The sequence below is a fragment of the Bidens hawaiensis genome, unplaced genomic scaffold (genome assembly GCF_021521415.1).
Source record: "Bidens hawaiensis isolate Kalapana, Puna unplaced genomic scaffold, B.hawaiensis_p1.1 tig00003988_1, whole genome shotgun sequence".
NCBI classification, from domain to species: domain Eukaryota; kingdom Viridiplantae; phylum Streptophyta; class Magnoliopsida; order Asterales; family Asteraceae; genus Bidens; species Bidens hawaiensis.
Genome location: NW_027491233.1, coordinates 1,025,542 through 1,031,034, shown reverse-complemented (window position 1 = coordinate 1,031,034; position 5,493 = coordinate 1,025,542). Strand labels below are relative to the sequence as shown.

General features: G+C 37.0%; 1 pseudogene across 1 annotated transcript; it reads right to left on the bottom strand.

Moving 5' to 3' along the window:
• Positions 1-1,108: 1,108 nt before the first annotated feature.
• LOC143624901 (lipoxygenase 1, chloroplastic-like) lies at positions 1,109-5,282 on the bottom strand (annotated as a pseudogene). The gene is made up of 9 exons (XR_013152193.1): positions 4,755-5,282; positions 4,386-4,659; positions 4,059-4,296; positions 3,676-3,978; positions 3,490-3,578; positions 2,784-2,891; positions 2,374-2,675; positions 1,996-2,262; positions 1,109-1,880 (listed from the first exon to the last, which is right to left on the bottom strand). The product of XR_013152193.1 is annotated as a lipoxygenase 1, chloroplastic-like (transcript).
• Between the last annotated feature and the right edge of the window lie 211 nt (positions 5,283-5,493).

Genomic DNA, 5,493 nt, shown 5'->3' with positions numbered 1-5,493 from the left:
TATTTCATCCTCCTCATCATCTGTATTATATTTTTCAAATTAAGGTTGAAAGTATACTTGCGTTTACGGGACTTTTTCACCATCCTCGTTATCACCATACAATGGGAGTAGTCGGTCTTCGGTGTCTCTAGAGGACCTATAAGCCGGGCTTTTAATTGAAAACGAATCGAAAGCTTGTTGCTTGGCTATAATACATAGGTTTTCTTGATTAGAACCGGCTCCTATCAAACTAGAACCGACACCTCAATCGGTCCCTCTACTTGATCCTCTACCTATAGAATTGTTTGGATCCATTGTGTTTGGAGTTTGTAAAAATTGAGTAGAAAGTGTGTGAAAATTGGGTATAAAGTGTATGTATTTTGTTTGTAGAGAATGTATTTAAATTGGAAGAGGTGGGCCAACATAAGAAAATAGGGGGCATCTTATTTTGAGTTTAATGAAAATGGGGATTGAAATATAGTCGTTCAACGGCTATATCCATCTTGTGTCTTCGTTGAATAATACATGTGGGAACTACCCTCCGGGTGGTTTTTGATGGCTAGCGGCAGTGTTCCCCATTAAACACGTCTAACCGTGCCACATACCCACCTCCGGGTGGTTTGGTCAAACAAGCTAGTTTGATTTCAAGTAACTTGTGTCTATTTGACCGTGCCACATACCCATCTCCGGGTGGTTTAGTCAAATAAGCTAGTTTGATTTCAAGTAACTTGTCTAGTATAAATAGAGGTGTATGGCTATGTATTTTGGATAGCCTTTTTATAATAACAAATAAAGAGTCATCGTAGTTCCATAAAATTGGTGTGTTCATCGTGTGTGATACACGATTATTGGCGAACAAGTGATGATAAAGCTCATTAAACAAAGTACTGAAGTTTAGTTGTTGGTTCAAGATGATATATTTAAAAAAAGTAAAGATTTTAATTACCTTGTAATGAGTAAAGATGTACTTAGAAACAAACAATTTTATATTTGTATTTGTAGAATATCATGTATAGTTACAATATCATTGGTGTCGTAAATCACAAATGTTCTAGCAGCTATTCTATTCAATGAAAGACATTAGCATTGGACTTGTTAAAAAACAAAATACTTCTATAGTTCTATCTTATCATATTGTTATGCTGTTTGGTATGCCTCTACCAGTAACCCCGGGTTCTGAAGTTGGTACGAGCAACTCGTAAGGTGGAACACCGGCACCACATCTATTCCCACATCTATTCTTAAGCCTTGGATCAGAATTCCTCTTATGTATCTCATTTTCAATATTTTTAACTTTCATTGAAAATCTATAAAATGCCTCAACAATCTTAGATTCTCCTGGCCACCTAGTGTATGCATCCTTCATCTCCCCAATATACTCCTCCTCGTGTGAGTGTGCTGAGATAATATCAATTACAGCCATGTATTTTGTTGATTCAAATAAACTAGGCAAGGATGCAAGAAAATAGTCCTGTGGGTCAGCCATGAAAGATGCATACTCTTGATCATGTTGATGCGGTATAAGTTTCCGCATAACTGGTGGCCTATTCGGAACATATCCACCGAAGTGGTATTGCCCAAAGTTAAGCGCCGCATGCTGTGCTGATGATGTCCATATTATAATGGTCAATATCTCCATAAGTTTCTCGGGAGTACTTAGTTCAGGCCACCAGTTAGCGTCACGAAGATCAGCGTGTCCCACATTAATCGCTTCACTATACCAAGATTGGAGTTCTGTGTCAGAAACAACAGCATTTTCATCTGGGTAGTAATGATTTACATATGTATGCACTAGCTCTTCAATTGCAGACCAAATCAGGAGCCCGTCATTGGCATATGGGTAGTCTTCAACGAGTCGTCTCAGTCCATGGGGCTTTGTTTCATCAGGTACCGCCATTCCTCTATAACCAAATCCAAGCAAAACGCTTAGAACAATATATGTATCATGATTATTTTACTTTATTTTTATCTTCATCTTTCTTTTTAGTTTTAGTGGCATTATAAAAATAAGTGTACCTTCGCATTAAATCTGCAGGAAGGCCTTCTAAATCGAAGCGCCACCAGTCGCGATAGGCAGCACATATCATCTCCGTGCTATATTTTCCAGGAGAAAAGCCACACTCTATAATCCCTTCAGCAGATATAAGGCTCTCGCGGGCCATTGCATTTATTGAAAGGGCATGTTCCATGTGTGGACTAAGAAGCTTGAAAATTGGGTGTAGGGAGCTCAAGTGTCGGTGAGCGGCTATTATGAATGGTTCCATACACGCATGAACTCGCAACCTATATATCCATTACATAAACTCAAAGTCAGAAATAGTTTTTTGGTATTTTGTTTTGTGGCCTGCATATTATACTTGATTCATTCATATTAGGATGTCAGATTAGGCATACCAATGATGGACAAGTTGGTGAACACCATTGTCGTTAGAGCATACATGAGCTTTGCCTAATTTCCACAACCAATTGGTGGTTGAATCAACTGGAGGAGTGAGAACTTGTTTTGATGGGGTATTAGTGTCAGCGGGAGGAAGGCTAAGCTCAATTGCAATGGGTTTTAAAGTTCCCATTGTCGTCAAGAAGAAGATTGTACGCGTTGCATATGCTTTTCGGTCTTCTTGTGCATTTATCCTCTCCAAAAATGGAAGGTAAATGTCATGGTAATCCAACATGAAAAGCTTGTTTTCATCCAAGGCCTGAAAATTGAAAATAAAAAAGTTAATTTGAAAGCCAAAATAAAAGCCAACACTAGGCATTTATCAATCATTGGTGATGTTTATAATCTATTAATTGTTGGTTGTTACCTGTTGTACAGACATTCCATTGAGGTGGCATATAATATGTTCCTCCTTAAGAGCTGATTCTGGTGGTCCATATATTGAAGGATCAAGTTTGCTCACAGGAGGATACACCTAAAAAGGTTAAGATGAAAATCAGTTAAATTAAAAATATAGTGGCTTCACTATCATCAAATACCATTTTAGTATAGCTAGATTTAATAAACATTAAGTTAAATAAGTGTGGAGTATACACATTGGCCGGTTTGGGACTACTGTAATTTTTAAAACTAGCGACATTGCCCCTTGGCAGGATTTTGGGCCGACACCCCAGATGGGGTGGAACCGAATAACAGTGGAGATCAGCAGCAACAGCAAGCTAACTTGGTCCATCAATAGAAACCTTGGGAGATTAATAGCTGTTGACACTACTGATGGACTTCCTAATGGTTTTACTACTGATTTAATTGATTCACTGTGGAAGTTATCAAACTAACACACTCTTTCATGACGAATTGTGTTAACTTAAAAGTTGTGATGGTTCCCTGCCTATAAAAGGGAAGTCTTTTGGTCTATTTTAAACGTATAATTAAAATTTGTTTTCCACATAATATTCAATCTCCATTATAGAACATTTAGTCTTATCTGATTAAAATTTCATACCCAGGAAATATTTTAATCTCATAGTGAGTGAGATAATGTACAACTCAGATTGTTGTCTATTCATGTTTACCTTCAACTTTTCTAAGCTAACCGGGTTCATCCCAGCATGTGTTTGTCGGCCAAGTTCATGATCCTCTTGTACATAGCTTGTTACATTCCCTGGAATGTTAATGATGCTTTAATATTGCATGTGATTCATAGATAAAAGGTTATAACATGTGTTAGAAAGAAGCATTTTTATTACACCAATACTTACAAGACAAGTTTTTTGGAGTCTCAAACATGAAGATTTCTTCAATAGATCCACGTATATCCAAAAACTTTAATAGTCCATGCATATTCAAACTCATCTCAACTTCTGGTATGCTTTTATACAGCTGAGAAAGATCTGAAACACCAGTCTCCTTGTAGAGAGTGGTCACCATGGGTGGAATATTATGCAACACTCCTTTCCAAATGCCCATCAGGATATCATTGCGCCTAGTCCCCTCCATAGCTTCATCTCTTGGCACGTATGTAGAAGCAATCATCGTATTCACGGGTGTTTCACAAGTTACATCTACATAACACTGATAAATTATATTACTCTTTGTATGTTACTTCAATTTAAACTATTTGCATGTTTAAAACAAAACTCACTAGTAATTGTGGAGGGGCGTCCTGTGCGACATCGTCTAGGATGTCGATTTCTTTCACCTCCTAGTGTTGGCCTTGCATATTCCGCTCCCTTATCAGGATTTCCAAGATCGTTATACGTGTCATAATCATATATTCTGTCTGAAGGTAATCTTTGTCCACTTCCGTCACCTCTCTTATTTTCTAGTTCCTTAGCTCTTAAGTATATCAGCCCCAGCGGTGTTTCACTTGGTAAGTATGCCTATTAAGCCACACAATACATAAAATCAATCAGTGGACTATCTACAATATAAGAAATTACACTACATATAATTCTTATTAGTTATTTACCTTATTAGAAAAAAATATCCTTTGTTCTTTGCAAATGTGAGCTGGTTGAATCCATGAATTGCATGTAAAATGCACAAAACCATCCAGAGAGATTGTCTCCACATATAATTCCTATTCATAATTGTTTCTAACCAGGATTGCCCCCGGTTCACCAAGTCTGCATCGATTAGTAGCTCAACTTCAAAACTAAAACACCCTGTACCAACGGCTTTGCGAGTAGTACATTTGCACCAATCTTTTACACATTCCTTGCTCACCTTTGGCCTCATGGTACCTGTCAGGCACAAATTAACAATATAGAACATTATCACACAGCACAATATTTAAAACAAACATAAGTAATATATGAACACCAATGTTAATTATTACTTGGATCTATTTGAGTGCTAGCAAGTTGAAAACCGACACCCTTCTCCTCGGTCTTGATATCGTTTTGTGAATATAACCATGGGATCTTCATCATTGAGACTTCATTACTTGTCTTGACTGTAACCGTTGAGGTTACCTTCAAAGTTGACAACAGGTCAACCTTAACATCTTCCTTAAGGAAATCCAGTGCCATTGTAGCTTTTACAACATTTAGAGTTTTCAACTTCTTCTTGCAAGAAGTTCGCGACGTAGGAACGTTTAATGTTGTTCTTTTACCATAAACACTAATAGGTTGGGTAATAGGGTATATTGGATCAGTGTTAAGTGCGTTCTTCCCTTCATGAGAAAAGGAGATGGAAGACAACATGTTATTTGTTTGGCTATTTAATTGGTACTCACAAAGAATAAGCTCTAACAACTTTATTTGTATTTGGATTTGTATTTGTGTTGTGTGATTTTATTTGAGTTACTTTGAACCATATATATACACAATGTTACCACAAAAAATCTTGCAAACAAACAAATATATGCATGTCATCAACCATAACTACCACGAAACAAGCATTTCACGTTTATCACGTGTGTTTTTTTTTTTGCCACTGGCCCACACATATGGTTCAAATATATGCATGCCATCAACCATAACTACCACGAAACAAGCACATACGTTTATCAAGCTTTAAGCAAAACTGTAAGTAAATGATCAAGTGAGATACTCATAAAAATTACATCAAGGTCA